This window comes from Prinia subflava, chromosome 3 (genome assembly GCF_021018805.1).
Source record: "Prinia subflava isolate CZ2003 ecotype Zambia chromosome 3, Cam_Psub_1.2, whole genome shotgun sequence".
NCBI classification, from domain to species: Eukaryota; Metazoa; Chordata; class Aves; order Passeriformes; family Cisticolidae; genus Prinia; species Prinia subflava.
Window position 1 is genome coordinate 42,100,364 of NC_086249.1, and position 26,519 is coordinate 42,126,882.

General features: G+C 37.0%; 1 long non-coding RNA gene across 2 annotated transcripts; it reads right to left on the reverse strand.

Annotated features, from left to right (window-relative positions):
* Positions 1-1,184: 1,184 nt before the first annotated feature.
* LOC134548615 (uncharacterized) lies at positions 1,185-21,246 on the reverse strand. Of its 2 annotated transcripts, none has more exons than XR_010079822.1 (4): positions 21,160-21,246; positions 19,042-19,156; positions 16,951-18,495; positions 1,185-2,292 (listed from the first exon to the last, which is right to left on the reverse strand). It is a non-coding gene; the product is annotated as an uncharacterized LOC134548615 (long non-coding RNA). The 2 variants fall into 2 exon arrangements; XR_010079823.1 differs by lacking the exon at positions 1,185-2,292 and adding an exon at positions 12,135-13,704.
* Between the last annotated feature and the right edge of the window lie 5,273 nt (positions 21,247-26,519).

A 26,519-nucleotide genomic window follows, 5' to 3' on the forward strand; every position in this document is an offset into this window, starting at 1 on the left:
GGTGAATCCATCACCTCCCCAGGAAGACCACTCCAAGATTTTATTATCCTTTCTGTAAAAAACTTTTTCCTAATATCCAGTCTATATTTCCCTTGGTACAGGTTGAGACTGTGTCCTCTTGTTCTGTCAGTTGTTGCCTGGAGAAAGAGACCAATCCCCACCTGACCTCAACCACCTTTCAGGAAGTTGTAGAGAGTGATAAGGTCACCTTTGAGTCTCCTTTTCTCCAGGCTGAACAACCCCAGCTCCCCCAGCCGTTCCTCAGAGGGTTTGTGTTCCAAGCCTCTCACCACCCTCGTTGCCTCCTCTGGAAGTGCTGAAGAGCCTTAGTGTCCTTCCCAAACTGAGAGGCCCAGAACTGGACACAGCACTCGAGACATGGCCTCACCAGTGCCGTGTATAAAGGAAGAATGACCTCCCTGCTCCTGCTGGCCACACCATTCCTAATCCAGGCCAGGATGCCTTTGGCCTTCTTGGTGGCAAAGAACTCTGAATTTACAGGCCTGCTAAACTGTGCTTTCCTGGCCTGAAATATCTTTGAATGAGAGGCATCATTACATCAGTGAACGACAGCACTCAGGATAGAACCTGTTATCTCCAGGCTAAAGCCTGAGGAGAGCCCCTGGCACCAAAACCATTGCACAGTCCAGAAGACCAAGCATATTGCTTCTCTGCTAGACTGGGGAAACAGTTGAATTTCATTTAGTGGAGGTTTTGGGTTCACATTTTCCTCCTTTGTGAAGAGCTGCATAGGAATATAGCCATCCCAAAATTCTCCTTTCTCATGGGAGAATACACAGAATGAGAAGAAAGGAATACAGCTTTCTAGAGAATTGGTTCCTGTCACTCTTAGAGGCTGTAAAAGTTGCTTCTTTTTAACATTAAGACAGTCAAGGTCCTCAGGGTGGTGAGGGAAAAGGCAGTTAGTCTATTTCCTGCTGTAATAAAAGCTTTAATTTGCAATCAGATCTTCTTAATAGTAATAAAAATGAGACTGGATTAGGATAAGATAGGTCACAGTGACCAGGTTGCCTGGCCTGTTTTCATCTTGTGTGACTTTGAGCAAGTTACTTATTCTCTCACTATTTACCCAGCAGCCAGTGATTCATAATGTACATGTATTATAACTGCAGCTACAAAAAAGCAACTCCGGCAATCACTTGTCACTTTAGTTGGATTTTATTTTTTAAAATGTATACACCAGAACTTGAGAACCCTGCCAGCAAACAGATTAATAACTTCATAATTCCAGAGCATTACACATAATGTATGATTTTGTTCAATTAATTTTTGCAGAAGCAGGAATGCACAGCGATGACTTTTCAACTGAGAAAAAACACATGCCCTCAATTTTCCTTATAAGCCTTACCAAAAGTGGGTTGTTTTTTCATAGCAAGTCCTGGAGTTCCACATATGTGGGCTATTTCTGGGCAACAGTAGGCAACAGAGTTCTTCACAAATAAACATCATTATCCTTGGAAAGGAAAGATTTGGGAAAAAAAATGCTACTCACTGGAGACAGCCCTTCTGCTGGCAAGTTTTCTCTGTGGAAGTGCAGTTTGAAGCTGCTTAGTGCAGCTCTATAAGTTCCTTCCCAGAGTGACTGATGCTCAGTTAAACATTCTGCAGCCACTCTTCCTCCCCTGGAAGGGAAGAGCCTCCTCTGGCAGCCAGCAGGCAGTCACATCAAGCTGCTCCCACTCTGATGAGCAAAGCTGCAGCCAGCTAAGCATCTCATAAGGCTAGATAGGTGTCTGAGAAATCTTCTCCTCTAGAATCACCACTGGAAAAGCATTTCTAGTATGCTTTTCCCTTCAAACTGCATATCTCAAAGCAATAAGTGCAGCTAAAATCCAGACAGAGCATGACAGGAGCTGCATAGAAAAACACCTTTTTTGGGAACATACATGCAACACGATTCTCTTCCTTCTTTGCTTTTTTTCTATTAAAATGTTATCCTTTGTGCTCTGTAGAATGGGGCTGTCTGTTATTTGGCCCCCAACTGACCCTCTGGGGGCCATAATTTTTGTTTCTGTCAGCATCCTTCACTAGGCATTAAGAAAAACAAATGCAAGGATGACTGGTCTTAATGTGTGCATCCTGCACATATGCTATGGCATCTCATGACATAGCTCCTAAAAGATTTCTCCATTCTGTTTAGAATACAGATATAGTTGAAAGTATGCATCACAGATGAATAATAATAATTAAAAAAAAAAATCAGTCCTTTTCTGGAACAAGAAGTTTCTCTGCATGCTGCTGTGGTCTCTGGCAGCCTGGACGGAGGAGGGCCTGCAAAATGAAATGAATCATCATCATTCTTATACTGAGCATGAGTTCCTGTGAGTGAAAAATCTTGCTTCAGATGACAGCAGTAGGGAAACAACCCACTTCCCCTCCCTTTTTTATCCCCTCCAGAATTCTGTGCCTGTTTCCTTTACCATAGACAGAAAGCTATTCTGCACACAAAGACTCAGAGAAATACAAAATGTTTTTCCTTTTATAGGCATTTTACAATTGCAGGGGTCAGCGAAACATGGTCTCTCCCTGATGAAAAGACTGTTCTTTGCCAGAACTGGTGAGTTTGGGCAGAGGGCTGCACCTTCATCCAGCTTACAGAGCAACTGTTCAGCGTGGGGTGTGTCTTGCCTAATTGCTACATCAACTAACAAGTCTCCTCCCTCTCCTTCCAAGCACTGCTGAGATCTAGGACGGATGAATATATATGTTTTCTTTCTTTTGCTTTCCCTGTTTTCTGCTTGGTCCACAATTCCTACTCAGAAAGCAGACCGTGCTGACACGCTCAAAATCTTGAAGTTTTAGGAGTTCCTCTGACTGGAGGAGCAGCAGCTTTCCTCAAGCCACTGACATGGAGAGGTAATTACCATGCATACAGGGAAGAACTGCCAGCAGAGCTGTAGGTCTGATTTGACAGGCACAAATGCAGGCATGCTCTACATACAGCACAAACAAATCAGGACTGACTGCACATGCCTAAAAATTGCTAATTTTCTCAAAAAGCCATGTCCTAGTGGGAATACAGAAAGATGCATGGCAGACAGAGACACACAGGACTGTGCATTTATGAGAGCCTGTTTTGGAAACACCACTTTCTTTCCAACTTACAAAAGAGAGAAATTGTTGAACAGACTTGCACTTTTTCTCTCTTCAGAGATGTCCAGTTCCTCTAAATAATATTTCTAGTTGGTTACTCATTTTATATAATCACAGTACATTTGAAGCAAGAGAACAGGACTTGAATGATAGAAAACATGTTTCTATGTTCATCACAATCATGGTCTTCAGGACAAAAAACATAACTAAATTATTTGTCTTTGCTGAGGGACAGTCCTGAGACTTGCACTTTCTGCACAGCTATCTTCTGTATTATTCATTAATGTTTTTAGAGTTTTTCAGCTCAGCACTGTCACTTCAGCCCTTCCAAAACAAACAAACAAACAAACAAACAAACAAACAAGCAAACAACTCCCACCCAGAGTCAGAGATGCCTCTGGGATTATATTAGCCACAAAACTGATTGTCCACATCCAAACCAATTAAGAAAGGACCATTCATTTTGGATACTTTCAATTTGTTCTTAAATCTCCACATTTCATTGAGTTTTGGCAATTTCAGTGAAGTATTTGAACTCAGATATATGTATCTACAACTCCAAACTGCTCTTTCCTCAGATTTCCTAAGAAAATTTAATCATAGCAGTGAACTACTAGTATCATAGTAATATCATATTGCCCAAAATAAGCATATTCCCGTTAACTGCCTTCATCATGAGCATCCATGCTATCTTTTGAATATGGACTATCTTTTGAACATACTCAGGTCTGAAACAGACTATAAGTTCACTGACATCAGATGGTTTGGGAGAATTAATCCATGACAAACATTTGGAGAAATTATAATTTATATCCAGGTTATATCCAGATTGTTCTCCTTGTAAAGGACTTCCACTGTGAGTTGAGCATTTCATCCTATTTACTATGTGTCTCCTACTCACATTAAATACAGACTAATAGTATACCTAGAATTTTTTTAGTACTCTGAATATCAGACCACAGAATCTGATATTACTTGCAATACTTCAAGTATTGTAGACATGCAGACATCTCATGCCATAATACCCCAAAACAGGAACAAAAAGGATGTGCTGAAGTAAACAGGCATGATTTGTCACCTTGTCTATTAAATTATGGAAAGTCAATAACATACAATGAAAAGCCAGTGTTATGTAATGAAAATCCACTAAAATCAAACACACACACTGCAAAAGACAGACAAACACAGAAATAGTTATAGAAATTTACACTTTCTACACTTTTTACGCTTACTTTTATTTTTACACTTACTACATTGTCCATAATTACTTTTAAGTGTGAAATAAATCACCACTTAAACCCATAATCAAAATATATAATCTGGATACTTTAGAGAGTTTATTCTGTTTAACATGCAAATGATATGGTCATTCTTGGGGTTTGATTAAGTACTTGCATGTTTTTCTTGGAAACAAAAATATAGTTTAATATTTATATTAAAGAACATCTTTCTCACAATATTTACAATTCTTTCTTCTCACAAGAAAAGTAATTATTTTATTTTTTAATGGCCATTCAATTATAAATTATATGATTTAATCAATTGCAGGATTCCACCAAAGAAGAGAAGTCCAAAAGCACACGTTACTGTAGAAATATGTTTACAAATACAGTATAACCCACATACTGCCTGTTTGTATATATGACCACCTTATTTCTGGGTAAATGGTCGTGTTAGCCAAAATTCAGGTTAGATCACTAGGGTACTGGAAAGTTATAGAGATGAGAGTTGTAGTGAAATGCAGCAAAAAAGGAAAGTAAAATATCTCTACACATCATGGGATTTAAAAGCGTGAAATATTTTCAATCTTTTTTTCAAGTCAGTTGTTGATAAATTAAGTTCACACAGTCTTTTTCCATCCCTATATATGGACAAATAATGACAGTCAGAAATGCCACAAATCCATAATAAAATGTGCTCAAGTTTCCCTGCACTATATATTTTGACATCATTTCTCATAAGATTGCTGTTTCTGCCATTCAAATATCGATGCTTTTTCCTCAGCTCAGTAGAGTGATATCCAACAGAGTAGTGCCCAAGATGTGGCAGGCCAAGAAGTAGACTAGATCCTCTCTTGGGAAAGGATTGAGCCCGTCTTTTAGGAGAAGATCTTCACTCTGGTGAGCAGACACTGGACACCCTTTTCTCCTTTTCCAGTTGTAATTTGAAATAAAGGGGCTTGGCTGCATAGAAAAAAAAGCAGGACCAGCAGGTCAAAGGAGGTGATTCTTCACCTCTACTCCAATTTAAAGTACTGTGTCCAGCTCTGGACACAATGTAAGAAGGACATGGACCTGCTGGAGTAGTTTCAGAGGAGAGTCACAGATATGATTGGGGGGCTGGAACATCTCTTCTAATGAAACAGACTGAAAGAGGTGTGATGGTTCATCCTGGAAAAGAAAAAGCCCCAGGGAGACCTTATAGGATCTCTCCAGTGTATAAAGGGAGCCTACAAGAGACATAGAGAGGAGCTTTTTACAAGGGCATGTACATAGGACAAGGGAGAATGACTTTAAACTAACAGAGAGCAGGTTTTGATTAGATATTAGGAAGAAATTTCCTATTGTGTGGGTGGTGAGACACTGGCACAGGTTGCTCAGAGAAGCTGTGGATGCCTCATCCTAGGAAGTGTTCAAAGCCAGACTGGATGGGAATTTGAGTAACCTGATCTAGTGTAAGGTGTTCCTGCCCATAGCAAGGGCCTTGGAACTAAATTATCTTTAGGTGCCTTTCAACCCAAACCATTCTAGGATTCTGTATTTCCAACAGAAAAAAACCATGGATTTTTCACTCCAATAAAGTCACTCCCTGCAGCTCACAGATAGGGATCTGTATCCTTGAAAATCTGAAGATTTTCAGATAATCCATCATGGTGACACATCTTACTGAGCATGGTGATCCTCAGTATGTTGAACAGGATTTTTGTGGATCCCATTCTCGAAGTGTGGAACAGACATCCATGGAGGGATCCCCTGAGCTTGCTAAGACAAACAGCAGTGAAGGAAACCAGCAATGCAACTCTAAATTCTATTTATATACATGGAGCATGTTCAGTGTCCAGGACTGTGCTGTTTTAAATGTTTCTCTTTGCAAAATAGCTACTGAACAAAATTAGAATAAAATTTGTATGCCCATTAATTATTACAAAATATTTATGAAAACCTGCATGAACACTCATTTATGAAAGTTAATTTCTCAAAAGACCTAAGTTTTCAAAAATGCTCGTGGCAATTTTATCACAGAATAATTTGGAAACAATTACAAAGAATACAAAAAATTTCTTAATTCACTGCTTGTTTATGGATAACACTTGTCATATAGGGTTTCTCACACTATGAGAAATAAATGGTGTACTTAATTTCAAGAAAATTTATTTATTCTGTAATATGACATGGTGATATTCAAAATTCAGCAGGGTGGGTTGAGCTGATCAAATGCTGGTGATTTCCTTGTTGTTTCCAACTTTTTATTACATTTATTAAATTCACTGCATAAGTATTCTCTGTGGATAAAAATGCATGAAAATATCTGCCTTGAGTGATCTGGTCCAAATTATGAATGATTTTAAGATCCACTGATTTCATATGAAGTATCTTTTTACAAATTATTTTTATTTGAATCATAGATTTTAAAGCCAGAAGGTCCAATATAATAGTTTAAACTGATTTTCTGTCATGAAATCATAAAATGCAAACTTTTCTCCCAGTGAATGCAGGGAGCTTTGATTGAAGGAATACTAATACTTTTAAAAGCCTAGACATGTTAATCTAATGATTTCTTGTGCTAATGTACTGCAGCTCTCAATAAATGTTTCCAGTGTCTTATTACTCATGCAGATGTTACTTCCAGTTCAAACCTACCCCAGTTTTATTTCCAGCCATTTCGCCTAGATTTTGTTGTGATCTTCAAGATCAATATTGAGTTTTCAGTACATTTTTCCTAAAATTATGCAGTTGAAAACTTCTCAGCAAACATAACCAAAGACATCTTCCTTTAATTTACTGAAAACATAAATGTGGGTTATTGTCTGGTAGAATTCTTCCACCAATGTTATCATAGTAATCTTCAGTTTATTGTTATCAAAATCTTCAGACTGTTTATACACTAATGCACAATTCTCATTGGCCTTTTTTCTTCTTCAACATTGTTTTGTTTTGAAACAGTTTATACACTTCAATATAGACTTATGGCATTGGATGTGTTTTGCATTTTTGTTGTACTGGAGCTAGTATAAAATGTAATCTTCTACTTACACTTATCTAAGGAACCAGCTGCTTTATTAGGGAATGCAAATCCTAAAGTGCAGCGTACTATTTTCTCATTCTAACTAGTTAAATATGTAAATACAGAAACTCCAAGAAACACAGATCTGAAACACTATATTATTGTCATCCTGAGAATAGTTTAACCTAAAATTGTCTCCTGCCTCCTTTGTTTTACTGTTTTGTCAATTATAATATTTATATAATTTTTAAATTTTAGAACCATCCTCCTTTTTTGTATCAGACTTTTTCAAAATTATCCAAAAAACCATTTTACAAGTTCTCCTGATTAATTAAAAAAAGAAAGGGAGGATTCAAAATTTTGTCAGCTCAGTTTCTCTTTGTATTATCCTATGTCACTTATGGGGATTTTTTTTCATTCTTTAGAAGCAACCTATTTTATTTCTCATTCAGTCCCTTTTATTTATCTTGCATAACCACTTAAAAGTATTCAGTAGCCCTTTATTCATGCAGCAGAAATATTTACCCCTTTAAAAAAATTTCTCTTATCCTCTATGCACTGTGTCAAAGCTTCTGTTCTGTTCATTTTGAAGACATGACATTTCTTGATAATCTTTGCATTAAACCAGTTTGTGGTGACATTTTGAAGTACTCATTATCCTGTCTGAAGTCTTGACAGCATTAGCCTTTAAACTGGCTTCAGCTTTGGCAAAAAATGGTAGCTAAATATTCAAGTGGGTGACTTTGATACATACTGAAAGTTTAATAGATGTACACAGCTAATTCATTAGAATTACATGCATACAAAGGACACAGTTCCTCAGCCAAAGACTTTTTCCTATTTTCAAATAGTAACTATTGAAATTACATTGGGATTTCATCCATAACAAACTCATACTTACTCAATTTGTTTTCCTTCCTTCAACATAGATTTTTGTATATGACTGGCACTTAATTCTCACTACTTTAGCACATTAAACTTTCAGGATTATATTTACTTATTTAACAATCTACTAACAAAGCTAGTTCTATAACTTCTGTTTAACTCACTAGAATGAGATAAAAACATCAAAGTTACTAAATGATAAAACCTCTTAAACCTAATTTCCTGTGAATACTAAAGGCAGATGGACATTCAAAGGATTGGCTCTCACCTGCATAAATTATGCCAATTGTGTTGAATTGAAAAGTTGTCACAGGTACACTATTTTTTCAGCTATTTTAGCCTCTCAGAACTGTGTCAGAAGCACAAATATTTGGCCCAATGTGTAACAGATACTATCCAGCATACCTTCTTTTGGAAGTAGAAGTTAACCATGCTGAGAGCCAGTCCATAGCTGGTCACTCTCCTTTCTTTTGTCATTATCATCCCATTCATTCAGGTCCCATCAAGAGCAGACGAAACTACAGAGGATACTGGGTGTTATTCTTCACATCCACACTAGGCACAAATACTCTGACCTTTCACCAGAGAAAATAAAAGATATTCTGGTGTCTCAGATGCAGAAAACAAGTGAATACACATCCTTGATGTAATATTCCTCAATAAGATATAAAGTCTACTTTAAACTTAATATTAGAAAATAAGACTGCAATGAATTCATAATTCTCAGGATGATCCTTTTTGAGAATGACAATATTTGACAGCAAAGAATACAAAATCTATTAATAAAATACTTTTGGCAGGGAAAAGTAATAATTCCAGAGTATAAAATTTCTTTTTGTCTTGTGTTTGTTTAATCACAGGTTTTGGCTGCAGCAGAAGAACGCTTTCACTGCCTTCACTGCTTTCAGAAAGCACTGATGATTTAATTTGATACTTTTTTCTCGAATCATATCTCTGTTGAAATAAAGATGATTTGATATTTGGATTTTAACTCAAAGTCTCAAACACAGGTTGTTTTATAGATGTGCATTTTCATTTACTTTGAAGGCCTTGTTCTCAGTTTATGGGGGTGTGAGCTAAACTCAAAGCTCTTCTAACTTGAAGGAACGAAGGTAAAAACTTTAAAAACTGCAAATGCCATAATACCCTTTCAGAATACACAGCTTATTCTGAACACTAAAAGACTCCTCCCTTCTAACTCTCTGTCACTGAAACAGAACTTGACGTTCCCATCCCTCCCTTTTTCTGCCTTTTCATTTTTTCTTTCCCTTTAAGGAGCGCTCTTCACCCAGAGGGTGGCTAGGCACTGGAACAGCTCCCCGGGGCAGTGGTTGCAGCACCAGCCTGACAGAGCTCAGGAAGTGTTTGGACAACTCTCTCAGGCACATGATGTGACCCTTGAGGTGTCTGTGCAGACACTTGTTGTCCTGTGCAGGGCCAGGAGTCGATCCTGGTGCTTCCCTTCCAACTCAGCACAATCTGGGATTCTGTGGGCATCATCTGAATTATACTGTCTATAATTTTACCTGTCTTCCTCTCAGAGACTGTCACTGCCCATTCTGACCCAAGGGGTTCAAACTTTTGCCATTCTGCCATATCACAGGCAGACCTTCTTTCCTTGCTGCAGTGTAACCCTTCATCAGTCTACCCACCCTTTTCTGCCAAATCTTGGGCTTCTGTGTATGTATTTATGCAGACTGAAAGAAGCCTGATATAGTTAGAGCACCTTCTTTATTTTAATAACATTATAGAACAATGTAGTACCACTAAAGAAAGCATACCTTTTATCATTCAAAACTAAATCATTCAAAACTAGATGTTCTGAATATTTTCACAAAAAATCCAGTGCAATTTAATTTTGACCATATTTCCATGACATTTATGTGTATTTATATTCTTTTTCCCCTTACATGAAGGAAAAAAATTCTTTTAGAGAACATAAATTTTGCTGACAACTGGTTATTCAGTTTCTCCCCATTTCCGTATCTTTTCACATCATGAATATTTCTAGCACTGTCTTCAACACATTCCTCTCACAAGTACTGTCAGTCTGATTTAAGAAAAGAAGGCTCTGTTCAGCTCCATTGCCCAGAATTATACCAAGCTCTTTTACATCACAAAATACACACTGTGGGATTCATAAACTCACAGAACGGTTTGGCTTGGAAAGGACCTTAAAGATCATCTGATCCCAGGCATCTGCAATGGGCAGGGGCACCTTCCACTAGGCCAGGTTGCTCAAAGCCCCATCCAGACTGGTGTTGAACATTTCCAGAGATGGGGCATCCACAGCTTCTCTAAGAACCTGTTCTGGTGCCTCACCACCCTCACAGTAAAAAGGTTGCTCCTAATATCTAATTTAAATCCACCTTCTGCAGCTGTTTTATCTTGTAGCAGAGAGCAAGCATTTAAGTGAAAGACTACAAGTATCTTAATACACCTTAATATTATGATCCAAGATATCTGCATGTGCATCCCATGTTTAGGTGACTTTGTGTGAAAGTTTGCATAATAAGGAAGGACAGACAGATAAACAACAGATTCTAAAAAAAGGTCCACGTTGAGAAGCCCTTTCTACAGTGTTATCCTTCCAATCCCCAGGCAGGGCAGAAGTTTTTTTAACAGAAAAGGAGAAAAGAGAGGTAGGGTATAATTTATAGATTATTGCGCTCTCTTATTTCCCCCCTCCTTAAGAGTTTAAAAATCCTAATTTTGGACTGTCAGGAACATACTGTTACAATACTGAATCTCTTGCAAAGTTTTAATTCTTTAGTAGGTCTAAGAATAGAAATAAGGGAAATGCAAATTAAGACAATTCAATAAAGGAAGACAAAGAGAGGCCAAGGAGGTAATATGGCATGGACTGTTCTCATCAGGTCCCATCAGTGCTTTTGACAGCAGTGTAGTTCTACTTAAAACTACAAATCATTTACCTTGTCAACAAAGATATATTTTCCTCCTTTAGACCCAGAAAGAAATAAAAAGGTAAACCAAAGACAGTTTGAAATTACCTTGAGTGTTAGACACACTATGACATATTTCTTACTGCTCATATAAAACAATGCCTTTCTCCTATTTAAGCTATTAGATCACCCTCTTGAATCCTAACCCCTTCCATTTAAGACATTCATTCCTTTAGTGAGACCAGTAACTTTCCTTGTATTGAATCATGCCTTGTATTTGACTAATGCAAACCTTTCAGAGAGACATCTAGCTTTGATTTAAAAATAGCAGAAGATATGCCATTTCCCTTACAGAAAGTCCCCAAGCTTAATCACTGTCATTGTTTGAAATCCTGTCTCTTGCTTTCAGCTGTCAGCTGCTAAATTATGGAGTTTAAATTCAGGATGGTTGTCCGTGTACCCCAGCGAAGCAGTCTCTCTTTGGGCTCTGTCTCCAAAGAGAAGACCCTCATGGGGGTAATTCAGAGCATCAGAAGTTTGCTGCCTTCTCTGGTTGTCCCCATGAACATACTATACAGATGGAAGGAAAAAGCTTTTAGAAGCAATGTCTGGGGCTGAGAATCTACTTGTGCATATTTCACACCCATATATTTTTCCATGGAAGTATGTGTGCTGTGTAATCATGCTGTCTTTCAGTTCCCTTTTTAATGAGAAAAATAGTTGAACTACTTGAGCACAGCTTCTGTCTCACCAATCCAGGAACTCTTTATTTGGATTTTCATTAGAATTTTTAATTTAGTTGGGACAAGAAAGATATACCCATCTTATTGGGTTATCTCATTACTTGATTTAAATGAGGATTTATTGCATTTGTATAAAGAGGCAATTCCATTCTTATTGTAGTACTATTTGCAATCTCCTTATCTAAACATTTGAGACCCAAAGGCCAATTTGCTTGTCTAGGTGCTGTTATTTTTTCCCAGCAGCACAGGTAGATCAAAATTATTTTTTTCTCTGGTAGCAGTGAATTTCCTTCAGAGAGGCAAGGCACAGTCAGACATGACTTCATGAAATCACTTTGAGGCCAAAGGGATTGCTTGAGCCTATATCATATAACACAAATCTATGTTTTTAAAAATATTCCTCATTCCTACATCTCTTGCTTGCCTGCTGTACTGTCTAACTCATCTCACAGATAAGATTTTCCTCATATCTAATCTGCACATTCACTGAGGTGAATTACAACAACTATTTTGTGTTTCACATTTGCTGTGAACAATGCAACAACTCCTTCCCCTTTTTATCCTCCATTAGCTTTAGCTTTTCCAAACTAAACTGCCTTTTTTTTCCTCCCAAGGTTCCGTTCTTTGGATGGCTGTCTAACCTGATTTCCCTCTGGTTGTTTCCCTTGTCCAACATGTGAACCTGTCTACTGGCCCCAGATTATGCCCTTTTCTGACCCTGAGATGGGGCAACTGAGAGGTGTTTTATAAACTTTTATTCCACTTTTAGTCTCATGTGAAGAGTGAGACAATACAGATGTTGCAATTCATGCCATCACAATCAGAAGCCAATTATTTCTTAATTACAATACATTATAAGCCTTTCTTGGCCTATCAGCTTTTGCCACACAATGCTGCTAGTGCCTTAAAGCTAATCATCTTAACTTACCCCTTGTGGTCCTACTACAATGCATCTTTCATAGTTCTATTTCTGCGAAGTATCTAGTCTTATTTGCAAGGCCATGCTGTGAAACTTGTTTCTAGTTCTATTTCTCTCCCAACAATCTCTGTCCTATTCCATGGCATTTCTAAGCCAGACATTTCTTATCTCAAAATTTGGATACAGATGCATAATATGTGAGCCTTCTGTCAAGCTTTGAGAATTCTCTACAAATCCATTTCCCACAGTCTGCAAAGTAGAGTGCCTAGAGGTGGACACAGTACTCTGCCCAAAGCCTCTCAGCTGCCAGGTACACATGAATGCAAGTGACTCCTTCATGCAGTTTATGTTGATATATGCTGGTCTGAAACTTTTTTGGAGGGTTTTGGGTTTATTTCTTTAATTTTTTTCCTTTTTTTAGATTTTTTTCCCCCTTTTTTTTTCAGTAGCATTGTATACTTATGACTCTTACTCAGTTTGTGGCAACTATTCCCAGGCCCTTTACTGGAGTGATCCTGGCTAGACAAGGAGTCCCAGATTTGCCTTTATGTCTTCCATTTCTCTGTTTTAACATGAAGCACTTTGCCATCACCTGCACTACTTTATTCTTGTTGACATCAAACCATCTGTCTAATTTAGCACTGACATTTTGAATTTTCATTGTGTCGTTCAGTATTTGTGAGGCAGGAAGCCATCCATAAATTTTACAAATCAGTCCTAATGAGAGGTCAAAGTCATTAACAAAACTATTCAATAATACCACACCAAGACAGACCTCCCTGGTACTTACTGGAGTATAGCTCTGACAGCAAACAGCTTCTAAACAGTCTTTTAGCATGGTGCAAAATGTCATGTTTCTTATGTGCTTTTCAGGCAATCACCCATTTTACTTTAATAGAGATTTCATCATACAAATCTAGATAACAAACAGAAAGGAATAAGGTACCAAAAACAGTATAGCAAGATAAGAGTAGAATATTTACAATATGTAGCAGCTCACAGTTGGTTTTACTTTATTATAGAAGTACAGTTTCTGTAATAAAAGCAATGAAAATGTATGAAAGCAATTATAGGAGTAAGCCTGTGTTCCAGTTACTACTATATTATGAGAAAAACAGCACTGCTGTAGAAAAAAATTAAAAGGTTATCAAAATTACCCATATTGTAGCTGCACAGGAATCATCTACAATTTCCATTTTTTAAATCGAATGTTTGGAATGTAATCAGTTCCAGTCTCATCTTGTTCATTTTTGCTTTATGGGCTGTCAGAGTACGAAGAATTACAAAAACTAGTTTTTCCAAAGCATATACATCTCTCCTGAGAGAATTGAAATGACATTGCAGCTAATATTGTTTCTTTCTGGCTAAAACTATTCCTGTGCAAAATCAGTATAAAATAAATGCAACTTTGAAACAGAAATAGACCCTGTTTGCCTAAAAAGAAAAAAACCCCACATGGTTAGTTTAGGCTTTCTTCTGAAAAGGTCTAGAGATGTATTATAAACAAAAGCCTAAAAAAATTACTGTAATGTACTTTATAGTTGATATGGGGAAACCATAATGGACATAATGAAGTCATAACCCAGGCCTTGGTTTGTTTAAACACATCTTTGTGTATCTATTGTTTGGAAATGAAGAACTATACCAGTAATAATTTCATTTTTTGTTTTCTATGGAAGGGTAGTGAGCGAAACACACACTATAAGTTCTCAAATATGATTTAACAAAACATCACTTGCACAGTTTTCCATTGGCATCAACTTTTCCTGTCAGTGTTTGCAGTCATGTTTTAGGAAAGAGGTATCTAAAGAAAACCCTGAGCAAAAATGCTTAAAACACTGTTCTAATTTGTCAAATTTTCTAAATCACAGTCTTTCTTGATTTTCATTTTAATTGTAAAGAAAATTTCTTTTTATAAATTTATATCCTTCATTTACATTTAATAAATAAACATCTTAGCATTGTCCAATATTACCAGTTTATTCCGTGTATATGCACACATTCTTCTAAATAATTGTCCAAATGCAATTCTATACACCAGTGTGATTTAAATGGTTTTATATTTGTGCATATAGAATGTATAATTATATAATTAACTCTGTCTGTGTGTGTGTCTGTTGGGAAATAATGACTTAGGCTGAGAGCAAGGCAAGAACTGCAAGGCTTGCTGGTTTGTTTTTCAGTGAGTAAGAGCAAGAGAATAAGGAGTAGTATGCAGCATTGCTGAAAGGGTAAAGAAATTGGAGCCAGAAATTAGGTCTGTGACCAGCTTTGTGAATTCAAGCATCTCAACACAAACTGCATGCAATCAGTGCAGGGTAAGATCCTGATGAACAGATAAAGTCCACTACCCCTGCTTTGGAAAAAAATAAAATCAATGAAATAAAGGATATTTTTGATGAAAGGAATGCTTAGTTTTGATTTTAGAAAATGAAACAGCACAGAAGAGCATCTTATGTCTGTGCTATCAATGTGGAGATATCATAGATCTGCTATCTGAAAAACTAGCATAATTATGGTTACTGCTTTATATATTGCTGCTAAGTATTAATATATCAGCAGGTTGTAAAAATACACATAGCAGTCAAGTAGAGATTATCTTCTTTTGTTGATTTTTTAATCTGAAAAACACTAGCAAACCAGTCTAACAGCAGTATGGTCTTAAGAATATATAAAGTGAAAATGAACTCAGTATTTGCTCCCAGAAAAAGATGTTATTTTAAAAGAATTTGAGATCCATGCAATAACAATAATAATAATTATAATTACTATAATAATCATAGCTTGCTTAGCTTTAATACAACATATTTTATTAATTCATTTCAATTAGTAGCTCAGATCAGCCTCAATATTAAAGTGTAATTATAGTATATGCAAGGTGAATGCCATTCTCGGAAATTAATTACCATGGAGATGGCCTCATTATAATCCATGATAAAGAGTTCATTTATTTTTTAAGAGCTATGTGTTTCCATTAAATGTGAATCAATAAGATCTTAAAGTACATACTTAAAAGGTGAGGTGACCTTTTACAAAGATCATTGAGTAAAATAGAATATAAAAGTCTACCTTAAGTGACATAACAGATTTTCTCTAAGCATCAAATCCTAATCTTGATAGCTGGATTATGCCACCCTCCCTGTGCAAAGAAATAACTTTCTTGGCTTCTGTAATTTCCCCTCTATGAGCTGATCAGTACAGACTCCTTTCTCAGTGTCCTCAGTAAAAATTGTAAAAACAATTGCCTGCCAGGATTCCTCTAAAATGCAGGTTAGATTTGATGAACATACAGACGAGAGAACTCCTGATTAAAACACTTACTGCCTCTACCAACAGAAATTACAGAAAAGGTCTCTGCTACTGTGAATACCAGTTTTTGTTAGCTGGCATCTGAATTTAATGAGAGCTATAGCTCACACAAACTCTACCTCATGTAGGCATCCAGCCAATAGCTAAATATTAGTTCCTTAGTAAAGCAATATTTGTGAAGGTAATTTAGTGCAGCCAGTGAAGGAGTAGTGCTTTAAGAGGTCTTCACAAGAGCATCTTTACCTCCATTTAAATGCACAGGACTTCCCTTAGGAAGGGATCAGGAACAGTTGCCTCTCCACCGCCACTGTCAGTACAGGAATGTGTGTGCTTGCACTGGAGGTATTGTTTTATCAGGCACTTAGAATATAGACATGTGCCAGTGCTGTCACCTGGACAGGAAGTGCCATCATTGAGAGTCTTCATAGCAAATTGCTTCTGGAGTGTTACTGCACTGGCCTGGTAAAGAGTTGAGGTGAAGAAGAAAGCCACACATCTCCAAACATTTCCACAGAACTCTGGTATAGCAATGACATCAGTCCCTTGACATGTTCAGACCATTCTGTTATACAAACTGGCACTCCAGAGTTCAGTGGAAAATAGAAATATCAAATCACACGGCAGTTAGCTTCCTAAGAAACCTGTGACTTCCAGACTCTGAGATCTAATCTCTGAGGGTTATTTTTAGGAAAGTAAGGTACCTGGAAATGCACATGGGAAGTTTTCAGAAGGACCTACCATTACAGACCTTTCTGAAAACTGTATTTACATACTTGAGCATGTGGCAAGTTTTTCACTGCACATGAACTCTGTTCACTTAATAAACAGAGCTGGTAATTAAGTGCCTACTCACCTGACTGTAGGATTATAGAATCCTGGAATAATTCAGGCTGGACTTCAGGAGGTCTCCAATACAACCTTCAGCTGTGATCAGACCAAGTTGTTCAGTGTCTGTTTGTAACTGAGTTTTGGGCATCTCTGGAGACTGCACATTCTCTCTAGTTGACCACCTCCATAAGGCAGGAAAAGCTTCTTGGTTCAACTTAGTGTATTCTGAACATCAATGCAGTGAGCTTGTGCCCACTGCCTCTTGTCATCCCTTGCTCCACTGTAGGGTGCCTGGCTTTGTCCTCTCAGCACTGGAGGGCTCCAAAGTTCCCCTAAATCACTTTTCTTGAGGAGGAATCAGCCCGGCTCCTTCATCCTCTCCTCATAGAAAAACTGCTCCCATTCTCAACAATCCTAGTGGTCCCTTGTTGAGTTCCCTTGAGATTGGATCTCTCTTATATTGGGGTCCCAAAAATGGATGGATTATTAAGGTGTATGATTTCAAATATTTCTGTCTGAAATCAACTTTTTCTGCCATGGGGCAATCCAGTATTTTCCAGCTCAGCGCTAGAGTTGACCTACATAGCACAACTAAATCTATGCCTAAAATGCCACTATACCTGTTTCTAATTAAATCAATATTGCTCAAGTCAGTTTGTGGGAAAAGGCATTGTGTTCCCCAGCCACTGGTGAATTTCAGTTGCATTCAGACCTCTATCTATGACTTAAAAGCCTTCAGTACAGAATTGTTCACAACAAAGCTGGGCATTGAGAGAAATAACTAACATAATTCAGAGCAAGAGCAGAAATCCAATCTCATTCAAACCCCTGTTTCCTCTCAACCAGAAATAGAGTAGCAAAAAAAAGAAGGCTGAGCACCTGGAAAGTGCTGCCTGTGGTTGAATTGTCCTATGCATGTAACTGGTGATTTGGGTGAGCGTTAGAGTCAGGAGTAACTCAGACGAAAACTTGTTTTAAAGGTGTCTAAAATCTCTGGTGAACATACAAATTATTAAGGACAAAGTTAGTACACAAATTACTTGCCTTTACAAGTGGCACAGTGTATTCTGTTCTCCAAATGAAAAAGTCTCAGCACTTGGGATTCTAAGCAAGCTGTTAACTTATTTTCACCTTAATTAAGTGCACACCATACCTCACTTTTTCTCAGTCCAGCATGGACAGAACTTCTGTAGACAGATTGCTACACTTACTGTACAGCATGAGCATACTCACTTTTTCTACTGCCAAAAAAAGAAAAAAAAATTTAAAAGGACAAAAAAAAAAAAAGAGAGAAAAAAGAAAAAATAACAAGAAACATACCACAAACCTAGAGAAGGGCTAAATGGAATTACTAATGCCCGAAACATAAATTGCTACTCTGGAGTAATCAGATATTCCCTGTCTAATCCTTGGGGCTCCCTTTTGTGGACCAAAGACCTTCCCTTTTGTGCCCAGGTTTTGTAAGTAGCAAAGTTGTGGTCTCCATTCCTCCCTGAGCCTTCTGAAATACATCCTTGGACTGAGGAGAACGAAGAAGACTGTACAAAGACAGTGGCCAATCAATCTGATGCTAAAAATAAGAAGAAAAAAAAAATGTTGCAAACATCTTAGTTCCTCAACAACTTAAAAAATTCATCACTTTATTACTATACATTTTAGTCTTAGATTTTTCATGAAGGCTATTTTATTCTTTCTGAAATGTAAAGAGATTAGTAAAAATATTGGCAAAGCAGGAACAAAATTTAACTTAAGGCAAGGTAAGAACATTTTAAGTGTTTTATCAATGTTTTTCATGTATTTATTTTTCTAAGTAGCCATGTAGGTTCAGTGCCTGGAAGGAAACAAACAGAAATCTAGGTAGAAATCAAAATTTCTACAAGTTAAATAAGCATAAATAAGCATAAATAAATAAGTGCTTTCCTGACAGTAGAATTCGGGCATTGAGGGACATCTTTTAAAAAATATTGCAGGGTTGAGAAAAGCATGGCAATACATATCCACTTCAGAGGTCCTGGGGACGTATCTACTATCTCTGAATTTTGAGCACTGTAATCAAATGTTACTATTATTTAGACATGATCAACTGTTCTGTTAGAGATGTTGCACTGTTACTTACTCAGTAGAAAGAAAGATCTCATGATCACTCTAATTTTCTAATAGATCTGGAAAAGAATCTGCTGCAGCTCACCAAGGACACATGAGGTGTTATTTCAGGAAACATGGAGCAACTGCTGCTGAGATAAATCAAGAAATCCACTACTAGTCATTGAAGTGATTTCAGAGACAAAAGAGGTAATCAAAAGTTCATTCGGGTGTGGAACATCTTAAAATCATAGTATTAATTAGCCACAATCCATGATTTTTTTTTTCAAACAGTTGTCTGTAAACCCTGTTTCTTTAACTAGTCATGTGTGAGGAACAGATCCTTCACTGATAAAACCAATTTCTGCTGAAATTTTTGCATAGCAGATAATCTGAAACAACACAATAAATCTTATTGTAAGAAAGAATAATATAATTTTATAATTATAAAATTCTATTGATAGAAGGACATTTTCTATATCATTCTATAAATTTCTGTGAGGAGATGGTTCCTGTTTCAGTTTGCAGCTTTGGAAGTATATTACACAGTTATAGTAGTTATACAGTTATACAGAAATAGTTGTTTCTTTTGAATTAGTTGTTTCTAATTTATTCTCATTTCAAGGACTAAAAGCAACATTTCCCTGATGTTCAGTAGAACAACTATGATAAACATCCCTTTTTGATAGTGAATAGATCAGAAACTGGAGCAATTTTAAGGGGAAAGAGAGTGCACAAAGATAATAAATCAGCTGTATCAATGAGTTTTCTGATAATGTCTTAATACCCCTAGACAGAAATGCTCTCAAATAGCTGCTAAGTACCCACAGGAGAAATAAAGCTCCTGTTTTTGAAGCAAACTAACATTGAATCTCCGGGAAAATGTGCACTAGTAAAAGCAAAAGGACCTCTTAGGTGATGAAAAAAGTAATACTGAGAGCAGAAAAAATATATGGGATTGGAACTTCTGCCTTTTACCAGCCCTTGAGCACAAATATATGCACATGTAATGTGTATATATGTGACTGACTGCATGCAAGAAAGAGTATGTACACAGGCATGAATGAAGGTGACACACTTAACTTTGGTGTTGCAAAGGCTGCCAAAGGTCCTAGATATGGGGGAAATCTATTATTTGGCTTAATTGAATCAAAACATACTGCTGCAACCTGGCAAAACTACCATTTGTACCAGAGACTGTGACTTTGTGCATTTGATGTAGCTTGCTTTACAAAATGAGTTTACTTACAACTATATCTGTCTTTGACAATGTTGAGGGCCCAGTCTCACTTTGTCTTTATTGTAGAATTAATCTTTCATACAGGGTAGTTTGATAGTGGAGTTTATTCCATTCATTTACCTTTTAAACATTTTTTATGCAGGAACATACATGACAGATATTCCTGTGTTACCAATATGTGAAAAAAAGTATTTCTAACCACTGATTTTTGAAAAGTCATGAAAGAGTACCCTACAGCATTCCATGAACAGACAAGGATTATGCTCTAACAAGCATCCAGCCCATGCAAGCTAAGGACTGCCAGGTGAAACTTCAAGAAAACTTTTGCTCCTTTCGGTTTCACCAAAGTTTGAACTCTGTTTTATCACAAAGAAAATCTTTCTCCCGCAAATTTACACTTGCAAGGGTCCTCTGACATCACAGCTGTAGAACTGTGGAGAGAGCTGTAGAATATGTGGAGAGAGCTCATTGAAATATCTTGGCTGAAGTGAAGCACAGTCTTTTAATTTAAAATTTGAAAAGTTTTGGCTTACTACCTCATGATACTTGGAAGGGACAAAGCTGTTCTATTACTACTCTGATAAAAATCCTCTTTGCCAAGTTCCCTACAAAATTATCAATGTGCTCTGACCTCTACTGGTTATCATTTATTGTACCCCATCTTTAACAATGTTTGTTTGCTGCACAGATTACAGCCTTTCATCATTGCTTGTGTGAAACATCGAAGGCAAGGATTGATCCTTTCTTAATTTGAGTGAGCAATGATGCCAAGGTCATGACTAGAATAAAGCATGCCATCTATCTAACTTTTTGTAAAGCATGCCTCTAGCAATCCTCCCCCAGAATCAAATAATTGTAGGTTATAGTGGCTGCTCCCTTTGCTAAAAGTTCTGATCCACAGTCTGTACTTACCCAAGGTGAGCCCTGCTCTGTCTTCACTCAGCTGATGGACATTGAAAATGGAAGTACTTTTGATCCCCTACCAGTGCCAGAAATAGCTGGCTAAACAGTGAACAGGAAAGAGAGAAACTGAAATGAGCCTCTTGTGGGTGAGAAGTAGATTTTGGGCTCTACTTCTGAGATTGTTCTTTTCAAGAGAACAATGTGGGATGGTCCAGATGTCACAGTGGTCTTTTTCTTTACCACACCATATCAGAACATCTAGAAAACATACTACAATAAAACTATTTTGACACAGAATGTGCAGAACTTTGTTAAATATTTTCTTGTTTTCAGTTTCTAGAGGCCATAGAAAATAAGGCTGGACTGGTACCTTGCAGGTATTGCCTAGACCAGCTCTTTATTAGAACACAGTTAACTGCAATTAAGACAGTTTGGACATCTGTTCAAAGGTGGTTGATCATGCTGATAAATTCCTAGTTTTGTATTGTCAGTAGCTTAAACCTGGTCCTGCTAAGAAAAATCAGTTGTTTTGTTAGCCTGAAAGCCTTTTGTTTCTTTTGTTGTTGCTGTTGTTGTCTGCATTAAGCGTTTATGTCAGAGTTATTTTTATGATTCCGAGACAAACCATAAAAACAAAAAACAATAACAAAGATCAGATTAAGTCCTGTTAGATTTTGGCTTTTTTTTTTTTCCTTTCATTTTGTTTTGAAACCTTTTTAGTGCAATTATCAAAAAGCATTAGATGGGTTAGATTTAGTGAATGCACACCACAGAAGGGAGAATCAGTTCTGTGGGGAACTGGTGTTCCATCTCTGGAAAGGGGCTTGCTGTCAACAGCTTCCTATCCATCACTGAGAGCAGCACTGCTCGTGTAATTAACACTGCAAATGAACCAGTAAGCAATCAGTCAGGGATATCTCTCCAAAACATGCAATATTCACTGAGGACACCTCTGCAGAGAAAAATCATTCAGCCGTGGAGTTTGGTCAGGAAATGCATTAATTTATGTGATATGAGCTTCATCTCTATGTGCATGGAGCTTTAGTGGTAGCAGGATCACACACCCTGTTCTCTCAGACTTGATATGTTGTGCCAGATGGTACATGCACATTCCAGCATGATTAATAAGTTCCTATAAAATGATCAAGCCACATATTTTCCACATAACTTGTTGAGGTATCAATGCAAATTCCCTTGTGAATTTGTTCTTCTCAGCCTCGGCAGTTCACAGTGAAATATTAGGAATAATAAAAAAATACTGTTAGTTTTAGGTACCCTTTTCAAGCCTTGAAATTCCTTAACCAAAAGAGAAGCTACTGTTAAACCAACAGCAGCTGGTCATAATGGAAAGACTCCACCAAACAGAAAATTTCTAAATATTGTTCTCTACAGGAATCTATCCATATATATCTCTATATATCTTTATTTTGTTATTGGAAGAATAAAAAAAAAAATCAACTCAGCCTCAAACCTTCCAAATCATATTCTGTGATTCTGTGGCAACAAAGCAAACAAATAAATAAAACACTTAAGATCAAATAAACTTTCATGCATAGTCTGTGCTTTAATCTCTTTAGAGATTCCAATAAAGATGTGCATTCACAGAGAGTTGACATAATAAAATACTTTAAAACTTCCTTCACAAAACCAGAAAAAGTTGGAAACAGGTCCCCTGTCTCAGCAAAAAGGATAGTATACTCTGATACCAGTGAAAAACAACCGGAGCAGCAGAATGATTCCTTAAATTTTTGAGAATTGTATCCTTATTCCTGAACATTTATATTTTGCTCTGTTTATTATTCACTCTGAGTTAGTGTATGTGCTTGACCAGAAAAAGAATTACTGTCCATTACATAAAAGAAAAATTTCTATATCCTGTTTGGGCTTCACTCTTCTAATTCAACAGCATAAAAATTACCTTTAAAATTGTTTTTAGGGCACAATTTCTGTTGAAAGACAGCTTTATTAATTATTCTAAAGAATATTTTAAGAAAAAAAATCAAGCACATCTACTTTCAGATGATAGTGTCTTGGATTTTGGCACCATGTGCTCCTGTTTTGATTTAGGCTGGTTCTCATCCTACTTAAAACAAGTAAGGCATGAAGAATGGATTTTATCTACTGCTTTTGTGGTTTTCATCTTTAAAATTCTTGAGGCCTTCAAGAAGTTTCCACTATTTCATTTTAGAGTTTCTATTTCAAATAGCAATTTTTGCTGTTAGTAATTAGTGCTAAGCTATAATTTGCTTAGATACATAAATTCCCGTTTATTACTTTACATTTATTAAAAGGAGGTAGTACCTCTGGTCAAAATGGAATTTCCTGGCACTTTCTGCTCAGTGCCACCCCTTTCACGCCTCACACATAACCTGGAACCACCTACACTTTTTTCACAGATGCACCACCCCCCTAAATGACCATATCTCCAGCTTTCTCCTGCAGGGGAGGTGAGAATTCCCAGAACACCGCTGAACAACATCTCTCTCTGTCTCCCTCCTCTCCTGCAGTAAGGGTCCACTGTCATAAGTGAGCCATCTATTTAGAAAAAAAATGCTTCTTACAAAGTAACAAATTACTCCAGTAAAAAAGGGCAATTTAAAATCTTCAGGAAGGTCCACTGGAGGAGCTTTCTTTTGTTGGGGTGCTGTCCTTTCTCGGTTCCCCTCCCTTGCACACAGGCCATTTGTTGGCTGACTCCTGTCCTAGGAAAAGCTGCAGGGTATCTTCTCTCTCATCTTGTTCCCGGCCAGCAGAACAGCTGACTCCTGTGGCTTGGACATATGCCATTGGCCTGCAGTTGCCTCCCTGAAGTTTGTTGTGTGGTTTCTTATCCATACTGCTTTCAGGCTTGTTTTTCCCATCGCAGCCTATTAAGTCAGAGTGCATTCACTCCAGAAAGTTTATAAACCAATATACTGTTCACTTCTCTGGAAAGGTCAAGAGCAGGCTTTCTATGACTAGGACTGCTCAGTGATCTTCTATGGTGGTACAATAGCTGAGTCTGTCATACGTAGACAAAAAAATACTTCAGCAATTAATAACTTAATATTTAATGGTTGCTTGAAATGGTTATTTAGAACATTTAAACTGATTTCACTATTATTTTGTATAAACAACAAAAATAGGCATTGAGACAGGTTTTTGTTTAAGGAGATATGATAAACACTGATGAAAAAACCTCTTTCTAGCAAAATGTTGCCAAATTAGAAGAAGAGATTGTTTTCATAATTAAAAACTAGAAGTAAATAGCAAAAAAAATCCTTAAATGAGCTGGTACTTTTGTAGATGAGGATATTTTTGGGTGGTGGGCTAAATAAATGGCAGATGTCTTCATAATTCTTTTGATAATGATCAAATTTTATCAATGTGCCATTGAAAATACAAAACTGTTGTCAGAAATAAAGCCAACTGTCTTCACCTCTTACAGATCTAATCACTTCACAATTAAAACTATGCTAAGCTTTGTTTCTTTGTTTGCTTCTACATCTTTATTTTTGGGATGCTCTCTCATTCTAATATAATTTCACTCAGTTTGAGGGTTCAGTGAGCACATTTTCTTTGCACAGGACTGTGCAGGAATGCCTTTCTTTCTCTTCCTAAATGATGTGACTCGGTTTCCTATATCATGTTGAAGACTGTCATGAAATTTTTTCTTCTTTTTTTTCTTTTTAATTTGGATTGCTTCTGCATCCTTCGTAATGCTTCTGCTTCCTTAGAAAAGGATCAATAGCACAGTAATCTGAGGCAGACAGCTTTGCTGCTTCTCAAGGCAAACCTCCTCTTCAAACTAAAAAGAGGCAGGGAAAGACTCAAACCCCAAGTTTCTGGTTGCTCTAACTCTTAGCTTGCTCCTCTGGATCTTGCTTTTGTTCAGGGGATGGTTCACTTGCTTCTAAGGTCAGAAGATTCATAAGCAGTTTCCCCAAGGCTGCACTTGTTTTCACTCCCTCCATCTCATGCAGCCTCCTCAGCCTATCTCCAAAGGCTTTGGGTGAGACTCCCTGTCTTCTTTACTGAGGGGAGCAAATCCATCCTGCCTGGCTGCAGTGGCACTGAACAATGCCCGTGCCTCATCTGCTGTACAGAAACAGTCTCAGGGTCAGGGCTGCAGCCATCCTGGCTTGCTCTTCTAACTCTTCAGTAGACACCAGCAACTGGAAGGACTGTTTATACAACCCTGACTTGCAAATATTTACTTTAGAGAGATTATAAATGACCATTGACTATGCAGTCAATGTGACTCGCACAAACGAGTACTGTTCAGCAACAGCTACAGAATCACAGCACAGATCTGAAAAAAAAAGCAACAGCTCCCATACATTGCTGAATAAAAGGAAAAGATCTTTGAAACCATCATGACAAAAGCAACATTGGTGACAGTGTAGGAAAGAAATCAAAATATTGCAAATTTTGATCAAATGCTAATGAAAACTATGCTGTGAAGACATTGTCAAGTAATAAAATTTGAATATAAAACCTTAAGTGAAACTTGTACAAAAAACGGAGCAAAACTTTCTATTTTTCAAAGCAAATCTCTCCAAGTTACATGATTAATTCATCTAGTCATAGTGAAAAATCCACTCTAGAAAACTGTGATTGCAGGTTTTTGTCTAAAAAACCTTGGTGGTTGCCACAGTAATAAGTCAAAACGTGATTAATGACTTCTTCTTTCCTATGAATTTAAACTCTTTTGTGCTCTGTTCAAAAGGAAACAAATTCAAGGGCTTATATCCATGGTTTTGGCAAACTCATAGCTGTGCAGATGCCAGCAAAAGACATTTACTTTTCTTCACTCACTTTCAGCCCTGTCACTGAAAGACTGTCTGATGAAATTCTGAATCATTGCTATAAATGAATGTCAAGATTTTTCTTTCCATAGATAAAATAAGCTATCAATTTTCCAAAATATTTACCTTATAATATTTTGAATATTTAGAGAAAAACATATTAATATTTGCTTTGGTTAATTGCCCTAATTTCTGAAAAATATCTATGTTTCAGAGTTCATTCCAATACTGAATATGCAAGATAATTTTTTCTAACATCAATATAGCTCTTACATTTCAAGGCTGCAAGTGGATATATTGCCTTTGTGGGTATACACCCCACAGGCCACAGAAGTCTTCCATTTTTCCTCCTCTGAGAAAATGCAGAAAATACTGATTAGAGGTTGTGCACACTTGTGAGGAATAGGGCATAATTATGGAATAGTGAAAATTTTTATTACATGTAGAGAGAAGTTTTTCAAAAAGTAGATTCTTCATTTAGCATTCTGAATGGGGAGCTGGATTTTATGTGAAACACTGACAAAAAAAAAGCTCCCAACAGCTGTGAGACAAAAGTTAGAACTAGTTCAAACATGAGCAACA